Source organism: Prionailurus bengalensis, chromosome E1 (genome assembly GCF_016509475.1).
Source record: "Prionailurus bengalensis isolate Pbe53 chromosome E1, Fcat_Pben_1.1_paternal_pri, whole genome shotgun sequence".
NCBI lineage: Eukaryota > Metazoa > Chordata > Mammalia > Carnivora > Felidae > Prionailurus > Prionailurus bengalensis.
In genome coordinates, this window is record NC_057347.1 from 18931593 (window position 1) to 18953863 (window position 22271).

Below are 22271 nucleotides of genomic sequence, written 5' to 3' on the forward strand. Positions count from 1 at the left end.
GCCGAAGTCGGCCGCTCAACCGACGGAGCCACCCAGGCGCCCCTAATCTGCGGTTTAAAAGCCACTTAAGGTGACAGACTGGAAGGAATATTTGCAAAACATATCTGACAAAGAGCTGTGGATATACAGATCTGTTAGGGCTTAAAGAAAAGAAACCAAAAAAAAAAAAAAAAAGGAAGAAGAGGAAAAGAAAGAGGTGCCAGACCAAGAATCCAATAAAAAACGGGAAAGGGGCACCTGGCTGGCTCAGTCAGTAGAGTGCATGTGACTCTTGAGCTTAGGGTTGTAGGTTCGAGCCCCACGTTAGACACAGAGATTACTTAAAAAATAAAATCTTGTTTAAAAATGGGCAAAGGAGTTTAACAGGCACTCCCAAAAGAAGAGGGATGAACAGCCAATATGCACATGAGAAGGCAGTGAACATGAGTAGTCATCAGGAGGTGATATGCCATTGCACACCCACGAGAATGGTTAATGTGTAAAAGAAGTGACAATATCAAATGTCAGAGAGGATGCGGAGGAACAGCGTTCGTGTGCTGTTGGTGGGGATGTAAAATACTCCAGCCACTTTGGAAACAATATGACAGTGCCCTATAAAATTAAACACACACGCACCATATGCCGCAACCATTTCACGTCTAGGTATTTACCCAAGAGAAATTAGCACGTATGTCTACACAAAGACTAGTACAGTGATGTTCATAGCACCATTATGCATATTAGCCAAAAATGATAATGCAGGGGCGCCTGGGTGGCTCAGTCGGTGAAGCGTCCGATTCTTGACTTCGGCTCAGGTCATGATCTCATGGTTCATGAGTTCGGGCCCCACGTCGGGCTCCGTGCTGACAGCTCAGAGCCTGGAGCCTGCTTCGGATTCTGTGTCTTCCCCTCTCTCGACTCCTCCCTCTCTCTCTCAAACATAAATAAACACTAAAAAATTCCAAGAAAATAAGAAACGAACATGGTAATGTCAATGTCCACCGACAGATGAATGGATAAACCAGTTGTAGCACATTGGCATGAAGGAATACTGCTCAGCGATAAAAAGAATGAAATATTAACACATGCAACAATATATATAAATCTGTTACACATTATGCTGAGTATAGTAAGTCAAACATGAGAGATTACAAACAGTAATTTTATTTATATAAAATTATGGAAAAGACAAAGCGATAGTGACATAAGGCAAATCAGTGGCTGCCTGGGGCTAGGAGAGTGACTGCAAAGGGACTCAGGGGACCTTTAGGGTAACAGCCATGTGCCTATAACTGTACATAATTATCCACATCCATCAAGCTCTACACCTAGGATGAGTGAGTTTTATTACCTATAAATTACACTTCAATGAAACTATTTTGAAAACCTGGAAGACAGACTAGATAGGGGAGAGTTGGAAGGGGTGGGAGACGGAGGGGCAGAGGAGGGCTCCGTCGTGAGTCCACGGGCTAAGTAAGGGATGTGCACTGCACCAGAGAGTCATGCGGAGCTGTGCAGGGTTTCGAGCAGGTGGTGTCTTGATCCAATTTGTGTTTAAAGCCGTCACTCGGGCCACTCGGTGGAGAAAGGGTCTGGTGAGAGGAAATTAGGGCCGGAACTGAGGAGGGGTGGGGCTGCTCTGGGAGAGAGCCGTGTAAGTGGTAGGAGAGGCTCCAGAGACAGGTTAGAAGGTCTTGGGAGGGAGGCTGGGAAGCCGTGGGGGGCATCTGAATGCATCGGACACTTCTGCCTTAGCAACCAGGGGGACGGGGATGCCTGGGGAGAAAGAGGATGACATCGGGCTGTGACATCTGGCGTCTGAGGAAGTGTTGGGAGGTCAGGGCTTTTATTGGTCCAGGACTCAGAAGAGTGTTCGCTGAATGCAGTCTTGGGCGTCCTGGTTAAGTCCTGGGAGAGAAAGGGCAGCTGGGGGAGGGTGGGAAGGACGGAGAGTTGAAAGCGTGGTCTGGGAGAGTGAGTGGAGGGTGTTGGAAGGGTGAGTGGGAAGGGCTGGAGAGAATATGTCAGCGAGACCAGAGGAAGACAGAGGGGGTGTTAGATAGCGGTCAGAAAGGTCAGCTGCCACAGAGCAGAGCCGTCATGGTCACACGGTCGTGGTCACGGGGGAGGAAGCCTGAGATCGGACAGAAGAGCTGGGGCAGGAGCTCGCCTGCAAGAAAGAAGGGGTAGATGGTGAGGAGACGGCAAGGGAGCAGGGGAGGAAGTGAGAGGCAGGCAGCAGAGAGGGTGAGGAGTCCCAGCTCTGGTCTCTCGGTGCGGGCTCCCCTCCCAAACCTTCACGCTGCTGGGAGCAGCAGCAGCTTCTTCTTGGCAACCGGCTCGCCCTTACTCGTGCTTGGATTAACAGCAAATTCTAGTTTCCTTGCCGACTCATTTCCCACCCTTCAGGGAGTCTGGCAGGAGGCCCTGGCTCCTTCCCTGCCCCCTCCTTCCAGGCAAGAGTGAGCTGCAGAAGGTGTGCAGCAGGCTCAGGGAGGCAGCGCCCGGGAAGCAGAGGGAGACCTGGAAGCCGTCCCCACACCACTGCACAGACCTCCGGTGGCCGACCCCCGGAAGGTTTGGGGGGGCTGCCCAGTCAGTCTTGAGGCCCCAGGGGACACCTCTGCAGCCAACAGGAACTCCCAGCCCTGCAGCTGGAAGAACCGCCTGAGAAAAGGGGGAGCTAAGAAAAATGACTCTCTGTTAGCCTTGACTGCTTGCGTGGGGAGGGGCAGGGCCCAGCCCTGGGCCTCCGCCAGGCTCCCTGGAGGGTGGGAAAGGAGTTGGCCTGGAAATTGGAATCTACCATTATCCCAGACGCCAGTAAGGGCAAAACGGTTGCCAAGAAGAGGCTGCTTCTGCTCCAAGCATCAAGAAGGTTTGGAAGGGGAGCCCGCACCGAGAGACCAGAGCCGGGACTCTTCACCCTCTCTGCTGCTGTCTGGCGCTGTGACCTTGAACAACCTGCTTACCCAGTCAGGGCTTGGAAATTCCACCCACCGACTCCGGCAGACACACGTTCACTCATGCATTCATTCGTGTTCGTTCGTTCATTCATTGGCCCAACAGGCATTTCTCCACGTCAGCTCCCTTGGACAGAGATGTGCTCTGGGAAGAGTTAAGGCTTTGGAGCGAGAGACCTGAATTCAAATCTCCACCTGCCGCTTGCTAGCCAGGTGACTTTAGGCAAGCTATTTCATTGCTGTGTGCCTCAGTTTTCTCTTCTGCAAAATGGCGGTAAGGATGCCTACCTCAAGGAATCCCACTGTTTTCCCATCTCATGACCAGCCAAGTACCATCTTCACACGTATCTCTTCAAGTTCGAGACAGGGGAGTTAACACACATACATTAGACATTAAAAAAAAAAAGGGGGGGGGTGCGCCTGGGTGGCTCCGTCGGTTAAGCATCCGACTTCAGCTCAGGTCATGATCTCGCGGTGTGTGGGTTCGAGCCCCGCGTCGGGCTCTGTGCTGACAGCTCAGAGCCTGGAGCCTGTTTCAAATTCTGTGCCTACCTCTCTCTCTGACCCTCCCCCGTTCATGCTCTGTCTCTCTCCGTCTCAAAAATAAATAAAGGTTAAAAAAAAAAAAAAGAACACCAACCTCACAAGGTAGGTACAGGGTCAGGGGTCAGGTTAAACTAGACAAATAAGTCTTTAATAAACACTGAACACAGCAGCTATAGGTACACAGCAAGTGTCAGCCTGATGATGACGACGACGACAATGATGATGGGGACCGTGACAACAATGATGATGATGATCTGTGAAGCCCAAGCCTGAGCCTGAAGCATGGAAGGCGCTCAAGAAATTATAGTGATATGGTAGTTACCGTTACCGTGTGTCATTGTGTTCTTACGTTACTGTTATTGCGTCGTTGGGTTACTGACATTAACAATCATAACACAACAATATCATCATACATAAGGTGCTTAAGGGCTTCCTGAGGTAGCAGCTACTCAAGAAGGCTTTGCTTTTAATGCGTTTATTTCAGTGATGGCATCACCATGTGCCCAGCGCCTGACATCTGGTAGGTGCTCAATGCATGTGAGTTTCCTCCCCATCGGCGGAGACCTCAGAGCATCCGGACCCTGGTGAGGGGTCCCTGGTCATCTAGGATGGACTTGGGCACCCCCGGATATCCAGACCAGGGTGTGTGTGAATCTCAGGGTCCTGTGGAGGTCTCTACCCCGGGGCAGCTCAGGATCTGGATGTCTCTCACAGCTGCTATCGCTAGAGGAGATGGATCTTTCCAGAAAACCTCAGGTCTAGTTCCAGACCAACCACTGTCCTCTTACCCCCAACTCCACGTTTCTCAGCCTGGGAGCTGGCTAGACTCTGCTCTGCCTGCCCAATATTTATATTCCCAGCTATTTATAACCCAGCCTTAGTGCAGCCATGGTGGGGCTGAATGGACAGTGAGGAATCGGGCCTCCCATCATGTGGGCAGCCCCAGAGGCCCCCGGCACCCAGCAGAACATTTCATTTCCCAAACCATCTCTGTAGCTTTCTTTCTCCTCCCCTGGCTCTGGTCCAGCATCCCTGCGGCTTGGATGACATGGTTCAGTGAGAGGACATTTCACGTGTCCCGATAACTGGTTTGGAGTCGCCTGGGCCGTGGGGTCCTGGTCTGATTGTGGCCTCAAGGTGCTGTGCTTCTCTTCCAAAGCCTCCCCAGCACCAAGGAGGAAGGCGCCCCCTGACGGCTTGCTGTGATGTGGAGGAGTCCCAGATCTGCTACTTACTAGCTGTGTGTCCTTGAACAAGTTACTTAACCTCTCTGAGTCTCCATTTCCTACCCCGTACAATACAAAGAGAGTCCCACCGCAGAGTCCCCATCAGGGCCGAGAAAGTGTTTGAGGAGCTCCTGTAGCACAGTGCCTGGCACACAATCGCTGTGTCTCTCTCTTCCTTTTACCTCTCCCCAAACGCTGAACCCTGGATCACCCCCAGCCTGGAAACTCTGAATCCGCTCACTGCTCTTCACGCTTTTCCCGGGGTCTGCCATTGAAAAGGGGATCAACGTGAGGAACAGAGCCTTGGCCTCATCTCCGGCTGTCTGGGGGCTCCCTACCTACATTGTCTGAATCGGAGCTGGTCAAGGACAGTAGCACTTCCAGCCGGAGCCTGAGTGACCGCAGAAACTCAGGCCCGAGGGGAGGAGGGATGATGGACGGGGCAGAGTGTGGCTGCGTGAGGAACTCTGGAAGCTCACAGCAGAAAATGAGTTCTAAGCGGAGAGTTGGGGCCAGGCCCCATCCGAGGACCTCCTGGCCGCTCTGCTGAGATGCGGCCTCCGAGCGGCTTTGTGGCGGCGCTGAGACCTGGCATCGTGAACGCGGATGGGTCTCCCACATGGGGCTCGAGCAGCACCCAAGAGCCTGAGGCTCAGCTGAGGAGCCCAGAAATCCCTGAGGGGCACGGTGAACACAGCACCTGCCATTACCAATGGGGCCGGAACCTGAGAAATCCTGCTCACAGGGCCCGGTCATGGCTGGGTGGCCTGGGAGAGAAGCTTGGCCCAGGCTAAGGGCTAGTGTGTGTTAGGTTTTTCATCACACTTGAACAGGTGGACGCTGTGTGTGTGGCGATACAGGCATGGGTGTGGGGGTGGGGCGGGAAAGGGGGATGGGAGCAGGGGTACGGGACTTAAAATTTACTCCAGATCACTCTGAATCTCCTTAGAGACTCCCACTAGCCTGTGAGCTTTGGAAGGAAAGGACTGTGTCTAGCCTGTTCGATGCAGTCCCCCAGGGTCCAGTATACAGCCTGGGATGCTCACGAATGAGTGAAAGGACAAAGGAATGAATAAATGATGAGAGGCGAAGAGCCGGCCAGATCTGGGCAGAGGAACAAGGCTCAGGAGCCCTTGGCCAGTTGTCCCCACTCCTCCCCACCCCTGGCCAAGCCACACCTTGGGATAGTAGAGGCAGCTGGTGCAGGGCAAGGAGCTTCCCAGCCCTGCTGCCTACAAGCTGGGTGACCCCCGGCTCGTTTACCGTCTCTGAGCTTCGTGATCCTTAAGGCTGTCTGGGCAGAGAGGTTTTTTCAGGTAAGTGAGTCAGATGGGTAAAAGGGCGTAGCATGGCCAGCGCTCGCTGCACGGGCGTTTTCCTTGGCCAGGCAGGGGTGGGTGGGCAGAGACTCACCCTCCCACCGCAACACCCTGCCCTGCTTTCTCTTCCTGTCGCAAGGCAGCCCCAGCTCCCCAGGACGGGCCGGCAGCCGCTGAGCTGCCTGCCGCCTGCTGGCCCGCAGCCAGGCCCAGAGCAGAACCGAGGGCCGACCCCGCCCCCCCCCATCCCTGTCATCCCTGCAACAGCCACTTGCTTTCTTCCTGCCTCCCCAGCCCCCACTGCCACCCTCCCTCTGTCCCTACCCTCCTTCCTTCAGTGACTTCCCCGCCTCTCTCTGCCTTCCTTCCAGACACCGTTCCAGCCCACTGGAGAAGAACAGAACAGAAACAAACCTCCTCCTCATCCCTCTTCTATTGTGGCGGTGCTCATGGCCCCCTCCTCATGGGCTCCTGGACGCCTGTCCCCACCACCCCCACCCCCTTCGCTCACAAGGCTCAGCCGGTGAGGGGAATGGGCCTTTCACCTGAGTGAAAATACCACTGATTCAGGGAGCAGAGCTCGGGGGCTGGCCTGACCTCCCGGGCCTGCTCCGCATCTCAGGTAGGAGCTAACTCCTTCCGGGATTTGGCTGCCTTTTCCCACAAACATGGACCCACTCACCCATCTCTAGGCTCTGTGCCGCTCAGGCTGAGATGACCAGAGCCCGACCAGGGAGGTCAGCAGTGGCTTCTCAGTAGTACCCTGCGCCCAGGCACCTGTGGCACTCTCTCCAGAAAATACATCACAGAGCATCCCACTGGGGCCAACCCCCCTAACTTCAAAGCCGATGCCGAAAATGTGCAGACAAATAAACATACGAAGAGACAACAAACAAAATCCTCTTCTTCATTTAGATAGAGTTTGTGCGAAGGGCGGGTCAGAGACTCTGGAAGGCCCCAGCATCGTCGCTTGAACAATAAGAAGTTCGGGGATTCTGGGCTGGTGGCTAGGGGAAGGAGGACAGATCAGAATAGTACAAAATACAGGCAGGGGCTAGAGCTGGTGAGGCCTGGGTTTGAATGCCAGTTCTTCAATTTGCTAGCTGGGTGGCCGGGAGCTGGGGATGTTGCCTCTCTACGGTCTGGAGCGTTTTCTTCCAGTAGAATAAAGTGAGATCTTCCCGAGCTGACCCTCCCACAGAAAACAACTCTAGACAACACACACACACACCCTCAAAGTACTGGAGAATGAATAAAACCAAGTCGACACTGGAAGAAGGGAATGACAGGGAGGAAGTTACCCATTTTTTATGGCTTTGATCTCGAGAGCAGGCCGCACTTAGCACAGCACAGATTGAAAACCTGTCTCTCCGGCCTAAAGAAACAGAGGACAAATTCAGATCAACCACGGCCACTGGGAAGCAGAGGGGGCAACCCCAGAAAGAAGAGGTGCAAAGGGGGAGACCCCCAGATCCTGTGTATAACCGTGGCTCAAACCTCTGGCTGATCCCCAAACCACATATGCACGGGAGCAACTTCAGCGGGGGGAAAATGTAAACAAACAAACCCCAAACTGAGCTGAGATTTGGGCTGCCATCCAAGAGCAGAGTTTGAAGGTAATGGCCTAATAAAACAAAAATTCAACACATTTTGAGAATATTACAGAACCCAGAGTCCCTTCAAAGTGACATCAACGATGTCCAGGATATAGTCTGTTCCTCTAAAGTCATGCCCTCAGGCCTCAATGGAATTAAAGTAGAAATCGATACCAGGAAGATAGCTGGAAAATTCCAAAGTATTTGGAGATGAGACAACGCACTTCTAAGTAACACATAAATCAAAGAAGAAGCCTTGGGAGACATTTTTTTAATATTTTGAACTATATGAAAATGGCAGTTTTCATTTTGGCAATTGCCAAAACTGGCAATCAGAGGTTGAATCAGCCAGTGGCCAATTGCTTCGTCAATCACGACTACGTAATGAAGCCCCCATAAACCCCAAAGGGACAGCGTGTTGGTCCTCTTCTTTCTTTTCAGAAAGCTTGGGGAACCAGGACGCTTTCACGTGCGGTAACTGGGCCCCACGCTCCACAAGGACAGAAGCTCCTTTGTTCAGGACTTTGCCCCGTGTATCTCTTTATCCAGTATTCTTTGTCACCATCCTTTAATAAACTTGTAAATGAAACTGAGTGTTTCCCTGAGTTCCGTGAGTCACTCTAGCAAATGAGTCCATAGTGCAGGTGCCTGGGGCTTGTGACAGGTGTCTGAAGGGGTGAGGGGAGCCGTCGTGGCGGACCGAGTCCTTAAGCTGTGGAATCTGATGTCACCTCTAGGTACACCTTGTCCGAATTGCTTGGTGTTGTGTGTGGGGACCCGACCCCCAGGTACACATTAAAATCAGGTCAAAGAACTCTAAAAGAACCCCCCCCCCATACCAAATGTAGTGGATGTTAATTCAGCACGTGGAAGCTGAACAGACACTGTGTGGGGAGGAGACTGTTCATTCTCAGGGTGTGATGGAGGGCCGGCGGGGCCCCACGGAGAAGGCCCGGCTGCTCTAAGCACAGGGACAGAGGCCCAGACAGGATCCTGATTTGTGCTTGGTCACCAGACTGTCTTGTGCTTTTCCTGTCTGCTCCGTCTGCCTTCCAGCCTATAGGAGGGACAGCAGTGCAGGCAGAGGAGGGAGCCCAGGAGGGAGGCCAGCAGCTTCCGGGCCTGTCCCAACCACTTGCACTGAACCCTGGGCTGGTCATGGCATTGCTCTGCAAGGCGTTCTGGACCCCAGCTGCCACCGAATTGACCTCATCTATAAAGCAGCGACTCAATCTAGGGCCGAAAATCCCAGGCAAGGGCTGGAAGGACTGGAAGGGAGAGGAATTTTACTTACAAGAACAAAGCTAGAGGAAGACTCCCGGGGCAAAAAGCACAGCGTTTCCTTTTACAGAGCCGTGACCAAAGCCCCGTCTGTGGAGAGAACAGCCTTACCGCCTTATGATTTAAAAGAAAGGCCTCCGAGTAGGCACTCTGGGCTCCTTCCCGTGTCTAAGCCTATCCCTGGGGCAGGACGCCTTTGTAGAAAGAGCTCCTTGAAACCAAGCAGACTGGGATTCGAGCCGTGGCTCTGCCAGGTACCAAGAGTGTGGCCTCGGGCGTCACCTCACCCCTCTGTGTGCCTTGTGTCTACCTCTGCTGCAGAGAGGCTGGTGAGCAATTGTTGTACATCTCTCTCTCCCTCCGGCTTCCCCACCCCCTTCTTACAGCGACACCCTTGATCTTCACTTGGAAGGTGTATCCCTCCCCGGCTCGCAAGTCTGTGAGGTCGAGGAAAGACCCATACCTCATTTAGGTGGTACCTTAGGATGGGGCCTGGAGCAGTTGGTAGGAGCCTCCACCCCTGTGACATTGCCCTCCTCTGGTGGAGTGAGAAGCTCGGGAACAGACCAGTGACCTGAGCTGATCCTAGTGTGAATGGCTGGGCTTCTGCAAGACTGTCCGGAAAAGAGGTTTCTGCTCTCCCACTGGCCTCAGAGCTCTAGAGAGTGAACCTGCAGCCATATGGAGACTGGGAGTGGAGACCCAGGGCTGCTGGGGCGGCTCCATGGTGCCAGCCTCAAGGAGGGAAGAGCCGAGAGACAGGGGGCCTGGGAGACATCACTGCCTCAGGATCCAGCCATGCCTGAACTCTACCCATCTTGGACTTTCGGTCACAGAACCAGTACATTTCCTCTATTGCTCAAGCCTATTCGAGTTGGGGCCTGTGTCACCTGGAACAAAAATGTCCTAATCAACTCAGATTAATAATACTTGTTTCAGCAGGTTACAATAGGACTCAACAGAATTCTGTCCTTAGGTTATGAGCTTTTTGAGGACCGGCACTGTTTGATCCACATGCGTGTTCTCAGTGGCTGACCCATAGCAGGTGCTCAAATGTTTGTAGAATGAGTAAATGTGTTTAAATGCCCCTAAAGCTTATAAGATTGTTGTTACTTTATTTTGTTTTTAAGTTTTAAGTTAATTTAATTATCTTGAGAGAGAGACAGAGAGAGCTTGAGCAGGGAAGGGACAGAGAGAGGAGGGAGAGAGGATCCCAAGCAGGCTCCACACTGTTAGTGCAGAGCCCGATGCGGGGAATCGAACTCATGAACCATGAGATCGTGACCTGAGCAGAAATCAAGCGTCGTCGGGTACTTAACCGACTGAGCCATTTAGATGCCCCATCTTTTTTTTTTTTTTTTTTTTTTTTAGAGAGAGAGTGAGTAGGGGAGGAACAGAGAGAGAAAGGAGACAGAATGAGAATCTCAAGCAGGCTCCACATCCAGTGTGGATGGAGCCTGACACAGGGCTCGATCTCACTATCCTGGGGTCTTGACCTGAGTCGATATCAAGAGTTAGGCACTTCACTTAGGACATTTTTGACTGAGCCACACAGGTGCCCCAAAGATTCTTAACAAATATTAGCTCATATTATGATCCCATCAAAGTTAACCTTATCTTCTCTTGTTCCACATTGCCCTTCTAAATGTGGAAAATGAGTCAACAATCCCATGCCTGGGTGCCCCAATTCATTAAATGACGAAGTTAGCAGCATCTGTTGACTGCTTGGTACATTCCAGTGCTGGGCAGAAGTCCGGTGATTAACAAGAATGACCCATAAAGCTGCTCCCATATAGTCCCAGCCACTACACGTAGTGTATGATAGGGGCACCTCGGTGGCTCTGTCAGTTAAGCATCTGACTTCAGCTCAGGTCATGATCTCACGGTTCGTGAGTTCAAGCACCGCATTGGGCAGTCTGCTGTCAGCACAGAGCCCGCTTCGGATCCTCGGTCCCCCTCCCTCTGCCCCTCCCCCGCTCTCTCTCAACCATAAATAAATATTTGAAAATAAATAACTAGGGGTGACTGGGTAGCTCAGTCGGTTAAGCCTCTGACTTTGGCTCAGGCCATGATCTCGCGGTTCATGAGTTCAAGCCCTGTGTTGGGCTCTGTGCTCTGTGTCTCCCTCTCTTGCTCTGCCCCTCCCCCATTCCCTCCCTCCCTCCGTCTCTGAATAAACATTAAAAAACCTTTTTAGGGGCACCTGGGTGGCTCAGTCGGTTAAGCATCCGACTTCGGCTCAGGTCATGATCTCGCAGTCCATGAGTTCGAGCCCCACATCAGGTTCTGTGCTGACCGCTCAGAGCCTGGAGCCTGTTTCAGATTCTGTGTCTCCCTCTCTCTCTGACCCTCCCCCGTTCATGCTCTGTCTCTCTCTGTCTCAAAAATAAATAAACGTTAAAATAAATAAATAAATAAAATAAATAAAAAACCTTTTTAAAAAATAAATGATATAAGTAAGTAAATAAATAAATACAGAGTGTATGATAGGTGACTGTGGAGATGAACAGCAGTGCTGTGGGGACACAGAGCAGGAGCAGCTCACCCTGACCTAGACGGTTAGACAAGGTTCCTCTGAGGAAGTGCTTACAGGGGCCCAAGGCTGGGGAGTGGGGGTGGGGTGGGAGAGGGGGCAGGAAAAGGAAGCAGCCAGTGCAGGAGCATGGAGAGAGAGAGAGGAGTGTGCCCTGAGGAGGCCGGGAGGATGGAGGAGGAGGCCCTCTGAAGCCATGCTGAAGACTCTGGACACAGGCTTAGAGCAGAGCGTGACACATGCTCAGACTGGCACCGCTGGCCGCTCTCCGTGGCCGAAGCGTGAAGGATGGTGCTACCCACCCAGCGTTTGCGTCCCCACCCCCAAATTCATGTGGTGAAATCCTAACCCCCCCCCCCCAGGTGATGGTATCAGGAGGCGGGGCCTTACGGAGGTGATTTGGTCCAGGGCTGTGGGATCAGCGCCCTTAGAGAAGAGACCCCAGACAGCCTTTGCCTCTTTCACCACTGAGGACGCAGTGAGGATACGGTCCTCCGTGAACCGGGACGAAGGCCTCACCAGACCCAGAATCTGCCAGCGCCCCAGAAGTGTGAGAAGTACATTTCTGTTTAGAAGCTACCCAGTCCATCGTATTTCATCACAGCAGCCGGAGCCGACCGAGACAGATGGGGGGGGGGGGGGGGGGGCGGGGGGACAGGACACCAGACACGGGGCAGTGGTCCCCAGGGAGATGCCGGGGGCCTGAGCCCAAAGGAGAGGCAAAGGGATGGAGAGAAGTGGGCTGGATCCAGGGGTGTTTCAGAGAGCAAATAGTGATGAGGACGACGTTGGGAAAGAGGGAAAGGGAGAGATCACAGGGCAGCTGGGAGGACGATGTGGCTATTCCCTGGAAAGGTCTGGACAGGGAAAGGCAAGATGGGCAGTCACATCCTCCTCCTCCTTCCACCACTTAAGGAAAGCTCAGCTCAGGCCATGTTGTTCCCGGGCTTTCGGGGCAGGCAGAACAGCCGTGACCCCAGCAGGATGTCCGAGGGCAGCGCTGAAGTTGGGAGGAGGAGACTGACAGCAGCTGTCCCCCACGCAAGAACAGGAGGACAGAGGCACAGAGACACAGCGAGAGAGAAGGAGAGACACTGGGGGAAGTGGACTTTTAAAAGTGTTGCTGCAGGGGTGCCTGGGTGGCTCAGTCCGTTAAGCTTCCGACTCTTGGTGTCGGCTCAGGTCACAATCTCACGGTTCGTGAGATTGAGCCCCACGTCGGGCTCTGTGCTGACAGTGCGGAGCCTGCTTGGGATTCTCTCTCTCCGTCTCTCTGCCCCTCCCCTGCTCTCTCTCTCTCCCTCTCAAAATAAATAAATAAACATTAAAAAAAAAAAAAGTGTTGCTGGGTTATCATTTATTCTCCGTGCTGGTTTCCTAGGGCTGTACCAAATCACCACAGACTTAATGGCTTAAGACGATCAAAATTCATTCGCTCACAGTTCCGGGGGCCAGGAAGTCTGAAATCAGGATGTTGTCTCCACATGGCCTTCTCTTCTCCCTCTCCTCTGTGTATCTCTTATAAGGACACTTGTCATTGGATTTAGGGCCCACCTGGATAATCCAAAATGATCTGCTCTTTAGATGCTTAAAATTACAACTGCAAAGACCCTTCCTCCAAATCAGGTCACATTCATGGGGTCTGGGGCTTAGGAGGTGGACATATTTTTTGAGGGGGCCGGGGCGGGGGGTACCATGTAATCGACACATTCCCTTTTAGCATTTTCTTAAGGGATGACAGTGAAAATTTCAATCACTTAAGAAAAAATTGTTTAATGTTTATTTTTGAGAGAGAGAGAGAGAGAGACAGAGCTCGAGTGGGGGAGGGGCAGAGAGAGGGAGGGAGACACAGAATTGGAAGTAGGCTCCAGGCTCTGAGCCATCAGCACAGAGCCCAACTTGGGGCTTGAACCAATGAGCTGTGAGATCATGACCTGAGCCGAAGTTGGACGCTTAACCAAACTGAGCCACCCAGGCACGCTCACTTTGTAATTATTTTCGTTATAACAGCTTTATTGGGATATAATTCACATGCCATAAAATTCAACACATTCAAGTATGCAATTCGGCGGTTTTTAGTATATTCACAGAGTTATGCGGATGTCGCCACACTTTTAGAACATTTTTATCATCCCCCAAATGGTTTTTAGTACCCATTAGCTGTCACTGTCATTCCTGCCATCTCCCACAGCCCTAGGTAACCACTGTTCTATTTTCTGTCTCTGTAAGTTAGCCAATTCTGGACGTTTCATATAAATGGAAGCACATGTGTTCTTTTGTGACTGGTTTCTTTCACTTAAGTATAACGTTTGCAAGGTGCATCCATGTGATGGCATGTTTCAGTATTTCATTCAGTATTTCATAAGGACAAATGATATCCCACTGTATGGATATACCATATTTTGCTTATCCATTCAGCAGTTGATGGACATTTGAGTTGTTTCTACCTTTTGGCTATAATGAATAATATGGCTGTTATGAACGGCCATGTACAAGTATCTGGATGGTCCTATGGTTTCATTTCTCTTGAGTGTATATACCTAGAAATGGAATTGCTGGATCAAACAGTAACCCTGTGTTTCACTTTTTGAAGAACACCCACTTTGTTTCCCAAAGTGGCTGCACCATTTTACGTTCCCACTAGAAGTAGACGAGGGCTCCAATTTCTTCACATCCTTACCAACACTTATTATCTGTCTTTTCCATTATAGCCATCCTGGTGGGTGTGAAGCAATATCTCATTGTGGTTTTGATTTGCATTCCCCTGATGGCTAATGGTCTCCAACATCTTTTGATGTGCTTCTTGGCCGTTTGTATAGCTCCTTGGAGACATGTCTATTTAGATGCTACTTCCCATTCTTAACTGAGTTATTTGTCTTTTTATTATTGAGTTCCAAGAGTTCTTTATGTATTCTAGGTACAAGCCTGTTAACTGATAAATGATTTGCAGATGTTTTCTCCCGTTTGTGGGTCATTTTTTTTTTCTCTCATGATAGTGTCCTTTGAAAAACAAGTTTTTGATCGTGATGATGTCCAGGTTATCTACTGTTTCGTTTGATTGTGCTTTCATAGTCACATCTAACCAATGAGAAGTCCAAGGTCATGAATCTTTACCCCACGTTTTCTTCTAAGAGTTTTACAATTTTAGCTCTTATATCTATTTTATAAATGTATATTTATTTATTTATGTTTTTGAGAGAAATAGAAAGGGAGCACAAGCGAGGTAGGGACAGAGAGACGGAAACACAGAATCCGAAGCAGGCTCCAGGCCCTGAGCTGTCAGCACAGAGCCCAACGCAGGGCTTGAACCCACGAACTGTGAAGTCATCACCTGAGCCAAAGTCAGATGCTTAACCGACTGAGCCACCCAGGTGCCCCTCTAATTTTTTTAAGTAAGCTTTATGCAAATGTGGGGCTTAAACTTGTGACCCCGAGATCAAGAGTCGCATGCTCTACCGACTGAGCCAGCCAGGCGCTGTTTGATTATTTTTGATCCCTACGCAATGTTTTGAGAGTGATAACGCCTGGAAAAGGTCCACAGGTGGCAGCTGAGGAAGCTGTGGTCGTGAGAAGGTCTGTGTGGCCTTTGAAGAAGACCTTCCCCATGCCTTTCCTCCCCCTTCCCATTACTGGTGGTCCACACTCAATGGGATGCTGTCATCCGAGGGTGGGATGCTCCTCATGGAAGGGAGTCCTCCAACCCAGCTGAGAGGCCCGTTACAGATCTGCAGGGGTGGACACAAGCTATAGATCAAAACTGCAGGGAGAGAGTCGAGGACCAGAGAAGCCGGTTCTCCGGAATCCTCCCCAAACTGAGGGAGCTGGAGCAGACCACCAGTGAGACGGAACATGTGGTCAAAACAAAAGAATCCGCCCACCAGATTTATCTAGATGTGGGAAGACAGATAATGCCAAGCATGGGTGAGAATGTGAAGCAACTAGAACTCTCATACCCCGCTGGTGGGGGTGGAAACTGCCACAGCCACTTTGGAAGGTGGCAAGTTGCTGCTAAAATAGAGTACATGCCTCACCTACGACTCAGCTTTTCCCACACCCAGACAGAGGTGTGCACATGCTTTCCACGATGTGGACAAGGAATGCTCGCAAAAGCACTAGCCTGAAAAAGCCAAACCTGGAAACAACCCCAAAGTCCACCAACAGCATAATAAATGAATGGATAAATGAATAAATAAACTGTGGCACGTTATATCATGAAATTTTATACAGCAGTGAGGATGAATAAGCCACAACATGAATAAATCTCCGGAATGCAGCATTAAGGAAAAGAAGTCAGGTTCAAAGGGCATGTATTACATTATCATATTTATATAAATTAAAAGGCAGGAAAATTTTTTAAAAAATCCTTAATGTTCATTTTTGAGAGAGAGAGACAAAGAGATAGGGAGACAGAACATGAGCAGGAGAGGGGCAGAGAGAGAGGGAGACAGAAACCAAAGCAGGCTGCAGGCTCTGAGCTGTCACCACAGAGCCTGACGTGGGGCTTGAACTCACGAACGGTGAGATCATGGCCTGAGCCGAAGTCAGGTGCTTCACTGACTGGGCCACCCAGGTGCCCCAAAGGCAGGAAAATTTTTTTTTTAAAAAAAGCAGGAAAACTAATGGTGATAAGAACCAGAATAATGGTCACCCTTGGGGAGAGCAGTGACTAGAAGGGGGGCTATTTACATTTTCTTTTTTTTTTAAGTTTATTTTTTTATTTTGAGAGACAGAGCAGAGGAGGGGAAGTGACAGGGGGAAAGAGAGGATCCCAAGCAGGCTCTGCACTGTCAGCACAGAGTCCTGATGTGGGACTCAATCCCATAACCATGAGATGATGACCTGAGCCGAAATCAAGAGCCGGACGCTTAACCGACTGAGCCACCCAGGCCACCCCTGCATTTTCTTTCTTTATCTGGGTGCTCCTTGTAAGTCTTGGATGTGTTCACTTTGAAAATTCACCCAAACGTACACTGATTATTAGTCTTTTTTCTGGCATATTTGTTAAATCATAAAATTTACAGAAAAAAAAAAAAACACAGAAGGAACAGAAGCTGGATGTGACACAGTGGTCAGGGGTGGGGTGGGATGATTGTCATGTACGGCTGGCCCAGGGTCACGGTTCCTCTTTGATCGTTGTTGTTGGGGTTCTTTTGTTTTTAATTTTTGCAAGTTTTTTTTTTTTTCAACGTTTATTTATTTTTGGGACAGAGAGAGACAGAGCATGAATGGGGGATGGGCAGAGAGAGAGGGAGACACAGAATCGGAAACAGGCTCCAGGCTCCGAGCCATCAGCCCAAGCCCGACGCGGGGCTCGAACTCACAGACTGCGAGATCGTGACCTGGCTGAAGTCGGACGCTTAACCGACTGTGCCACCCAGGCGCCCCAGGGGTTCTTTTGTTTTTAATTTTTGTAAGTTTTTTTTTTTTTTTTAAGTAGGCTCGACACACAACATGGGACTCAAACTCACGAGGCTGAGATCAAGAGTTGCATGCTGTACTGACTGAGCCAGCCAGGTGTTCCCCGGGGTTCCTCTTACGAGTGGTCGACACACTCTCAGCAGACGGGGGCAGGTGCTCACAAGCGGCAGAGCCCTGGCACGCGGATGTGCGGAAGGTGGAGAGCAAATTAGTTAATGAATCTCTTCCTTCCTTCCTCCACTCCCTTCCTTCCTTCCTTCCTTCCTTCCTTCCTTCCTTCCTCCCTCCCTCCCTCCCCCCCTCCCTTCCTTCCTTCCCTTATTAAAGTTTCAGGACCCATTTATTGAATATTATTGAAAATTCACATCAGCCAAGCACGAAGTACACAAAGCTAAGTAATTTACAATCCCTGTCCTCTAGGAGCTCATGGTCCAGTGGGGAGAGCAGATCTAAAAAGAAATGAGTGTAGGGTGCCTGGGTGACTCAGTCTGTTAAGTGTCCGACTTTGGCTCAGGTCGTGATCTCAGCATTTGTAAGTTCAAGCCCGTATCAGGTTCTCTGCTGCCAGTGCACAGCCCACTTTGGATCCTCTGTCTCCTCTCTGCCCCTCCCCACTAACACTCACTGTCTCTCTCTCTTTCTCAAAAACAAATAAACATTTAAAAAAAATAAATAAAAGTAAAAAGAAGTCAGTGCAATCTAGAGGGAAAGAGGCCCTGAGAGGAATCCATACCGACAGTATGGCCAGATTAGGCTGGTTGGGGATCAGGACAGGAATGGGCGACAGTCAGGGAAATATTCTCAAAGGAGGTGACACAGGACCGAGGACCTTAAGCAGGTGCCAGTGTGGCAGGCTGCAGAAGGATGTCCTGGTAGACAGAACAGCCAGCTTGGCTCCCCTCCTCTTGGAACTAGATAGGATCAGGAGGTGGGAATGAAAATGAGGGGAGGGGGGCAGGTCAAGAAGCAAGGAGGGGGGGCCTGGAGGTGACTCCACGGTGTTGGAGGATACGGACGACTGTGCTCTTGACTGCTGGCTAGAGAGGAATCCAAAACGATCCCAGTAGCAAGAGGCTGAGATGATTTTCGGAGTTGTGGAGTCTCACCTGTGAAGTGCACAGATGGCCTTCTCCTCGGCGGTCCAGGCCAGCAGAGCAAATGTGCAAATCCGGCCGGGTGTGAGGCAGTACGGAGTGGTGGGGTCTGTGGACCTTGACTCTCCTCAACCGCTCACAGCTGTTCAGATTTTGTTCTTTTCTTTTTTTGCTTTTGATGTTTATTTGTTTTTACGCGAGAGAGAGACAAATGCACCTGGGGGAGGGGCAGAGAGAGAGGGAGACACAGAATCCGAAGCAGGCTCCAGGCTCTGAGCTGTCAGCACATTTCCTGACGCAGGGCTTGAACTCACGTACCTCGAGATCACGACCTGAGCCGAAGTCAGATGCTCAACTGACTGAGCCACCCAGGCGCCCCGGGATTTTGTTGTTTTCAACATGTGGTGCAGGCCCCACAGAACAATCTGGTCGCTGAGTCCCATCCAGCACTCGGCTGCCCGTTTGCAGCCTCTGGACAAACTTATCTCCAAGGCATTTCCAGTTACAGCGAGTGATTTCTGTAATCGAGGGTGTGAATGATGAGGGCATTGCTGAACATCTGTGGTCACACAAGGTGAAGTGTCCTCCGAGTTTCTTCCTTTCCTGACAGCATCTCTCAGTGCACAGGGCTACCCTGGGAGCCCTTCGCAGCTTTCCATGTCTGTCAGGGGCAGAACTTGGAGAAGTCGGTTTTTCACTGTGGAAAAATACTGGCAACCCTAACAGGTCTGGATCCAGGTTCTGGAAAATCCCGCGGCCAAGGGCCTTGGATGCACAGATGTCCTGTGACCAGGGCAGGAAGACTTTTGGAGTCTGCAGGACGAGGCGCCTTCTTCTCTGGGAAGACCTACTATGTGCCAAGTAATGGGCTGGTCCCTAAGCTCATGGCAGCCGCATAACGGTACCTTAGGATATTTATTTTGCTTAACCCTCTTTCAGAGGGATGCTGTGTTTTAGAGAAGTTAAGTGACTTGCCCAAGGCCTCACCATGGCAAGCAACAGAGCCACTGAAGCTAGAACTCCAAGCCACTGGAGAATGGTCTACGACAACCATACCCTTGAGGATGAGCCCGTGTCTGGTCCTAGATTCAGAGAGGGGAGGTGACCCCTTTCAGGCCATATAGCTAGCGGGTAGCATATTAATTGTTATTCACCCTCCATTTATTTATTTATGTATAACATTTTATTTATTTATCTTGAGAGAGAGAGTACAAGCAGGGGAGGGGCAGAGAGAGAGGGAGAGAGAGAGAAGCCGAGCAGGCTCCGTGCTGGCAGCGCTGAGCCCCACTCGGGGCTCAATCCCACGAACCATGTGATCATGACCTGAGCTAAAATCAAGAGTCGGACGCTTGCCCGGCTGAACCCCCCAGGTGCCCCCACCCTCCATTTATTTATTCTTTCAAAAATTGTCCTTGAGGGTCTGCTCTTTATTCAGGTACTTTCTGAGCACCTGCCAGCCACTGCTCTAGGCTCTGTGGACACAGCAGTGGACAAAACAGACAACGACCCAGGCCTCACTCGGTTCATGTTCCAAAGGGGGAAAGAGGTGGTGAACAGATAAACAACTAAGCTAGGGAATCGATGGGGAAATGGGAAGTCCTGCGAGAGAAAAGAAATGGGGGAAGACAGATGGGGTGTGTAGGGGGTGTTGCTGGGTTCAAGAGGGGGGTGAGGCAAGACCCCACCGACAAGGCGACGTTTGAGATAAAACCGGAGGAAGCGAGGAAGGGAGCCCTGGCCGTTTCTGAGGAAGTGTACTAGATGAAGGGAACAGCGGAGGCGCTAAGGTGGCATGGGTCTGACGTGTGGCGGAGGCCAGTGTGGCGGGAGCAGGAGGGTGAGGGGGAGAGGGGACAGGTGAGGTCGGTGAGGGCACGAAGGTGGGGGATCTGGGGGCCACATGATGCCGGGGCCTTGCAGGCCACTGTGCAGACTGGCTTTTACTCTGAGTCAGTGGGAGCCATTGCGGGGTTCTGAGCAGAGGAGTGATATGACCTTACCTGCTTCTCCTAGGATCACTCTGGTAGCCGGGTGGGGAGACAGACTTCACGGGGCAGGAGCCGGGCCACCGGTCGGGAGGCAATCACAGTGACCCAGGCAGGAGAGAATGGGGCGCAGGCCAGGGGGCAACGGCAGAGGTGGTGAGAAGTAGGCAGACTCCAGATCTGCTTGGAAGTAGATCCGGTGTTTTCGATACAGCAAATGAGGCAAGGGGAAGAGGAATGATAATATCAGAGTTTTGGACGGAGTTACTGGAAGGATGGGGTTGCCACTTCTGTCACGAGAAAAAGCATGCGAGGAGAAGGTTTGGGGAGATTCAGAAGTTCGGCGTTGGGCATGGTAGTTGGGGATGCCTCTTGGGTTTCCAAGTGGGGATCCTGAGGCAGTACCCTGCAGGGAGTATGGGGAGAAGTCAGGACATGGGAGCCTGTCCGTGAACTTAAAGAGCCCTCTGGCTGGCTGGGAAGGGATCACTGACACTGGATAGCCTGTGGGAGTCCTTGGCACTTAGGCGCTATCCGTTAAATGGCGGTGATTATTATGATGTGGCCTTGCGGCTCCAGGCTGACCGGGGCTTGGAAGGGGAAACCCCAGCACTTTCCACAGCTTTCCAGTTCCCCTTGGTGAAATCGAGTGACTAATATCTATTCCTACCACCCCTTCCGGGCCGTTGGAAGAACAGAAATAGGAGTTTTTGCACGCAAATGTCTTAAAAGATGCTTCCACAAAGGAAGGGTCTCCAGTGATGACAGCTGGGATGGACGGTTTGAGCTGGGACCTTCTCTTTCAATATCTTCAACCTCTTTGTGAAGGAGAACCATCTTTCATAGCCCCCAAACCTTGAATTCATGGGTGTGGCCAGGGGAAGTGGGGGCCAGAACTGGGAGGGGCAGACGTTGGCCAAGAAGTTTTCAGAAGAGTGGGAGGTATAGGAAGGGAAGGGCTTGACCTAGCTGCTCTCTCTGTATCTATGATGCGTCTATCTATTGACATATGTCTGTTTTAATCTACCTATATTTCTAGTGAATTAGTAAACATTTATGTAGCACTCGCTATTCAACTCTCCCAGCAACCCTGCAAAGCCGCTGTCATTGTCCTTCTGAGGTGAGAAAACTGTGGCTCACAGACTTTTCAAGGTCACAAAGTAAGCAAATAGTGGAGGAAGGATTCTGCGTTTTGGGAGATGCCAAAGGCCACTGCCTCCCACCATACTAGAAATCCAGGTGGGGCTCAGGGGTGGAAAGACTCAACTGGTCTGGACAGCTAAGCTGACATGTGACCCTCAGCATTCGTGGTTTGCAGTGCTCTCCCACATCTAGGAAAGTCTGCAGAACATGCCAGCTGGAATTTGAGAATCCCTTTCCCACTTTCCTCATAGACCGGGGGTGCCTGGCTGGCTAAGTCAGTAGAGCATATGACTCTTAATCTCAGGCTTGTGAGTTCAAGTTCCACACTGGGTGTAAAGATTACTTAAAAATAAAATCTTTAAAAAATAATAATAAAAGGGAATAGACTGGAACCAGGGAAGTTAAGGGAGTTGCCCAAGATCCCATTTGACCCATTCAACATTCAACATTCTTTTCAAGAATGATCTCATCTCTCCACAAAGGGCAAAGCCTGGCCCCTGGGCTGAAGGAAGCCAGAGAGAATGGATGCTCTTGAAGCTCCTATGCTATGTGCTAGGCATTGTGAACACATCATCTTGCAACAACTCTGAGAAGTAAATATTTTTATCTTCATTTTATAGCTGAAGAAATCGAGGTTCAGAGAAGAAAGATGATTGGCTGAGGACGTGGTGGAGGTGGGATTTGAACCCAGATATGGCTGACTCCTGACTCTGCTAGGTTCCCTCCACTGCAGTTCACTGTCTCATCAGGCACAGCCAGGCCACTGGGTGGAAGGCAGGGTTAGGTCAAAGCTATTCTGCCCCTCAGGAGGAAGTGCAGACTAGCTAGGAATAATTCATGGCAGACTCCATTTGCCATGAGCTTCTCCTCCCAAGGCATCATGGTGGCAGAACCAGGAATAGGTGGTCTCAGAGATGCCCTGTGCTTCGTTCACTATTTCTTTCTTTTCTTTCCTTTTCTTTTTCCTTTTCTTCCTCCTTTCCTTTCCTTTCCCTGTCTTTCTTTCTTTCTTTCTTCCTTCCTTCCTTCCTTCCTTCCTTCCTTCCTTCCTTCCTTCCTTTCTTTCTTTCTTTCTTTCTTTCTTTCTTTCTTTCTTTCTTTCTTTCTTTCTTTCTTTCTTTCAAGTTCCATGCCCAACATAGGGCTTGAACTCACAGCCCTGAGATCAAGAGTCACATGCTCTACCAAA

The 22271-nt window shown here is 50.8% G+C and overlaps 1 long non-coding RNA gene across 1 annotated transcript; it reads right to left on the reverse strand.

The window, feature by feature from the left end:
* Positions 1-1123: 1123 nt before the first annotated feature.
* Positions 1124-20090, reverse strand: LOC122485187. Its single transcript, XR_006297806.1, has 3 exons — positions 19955-20090; positions 16911-17034; positions 1124-2149 (listed from the first exon to the last, which is right to left on the reverse strand). It is a non-coding gene; the product is annotated as an uncharacterized LOC122485187 (long non-coding RNA).
* Positions 20091-22271: the final 2181 nt, after the last annotated feature.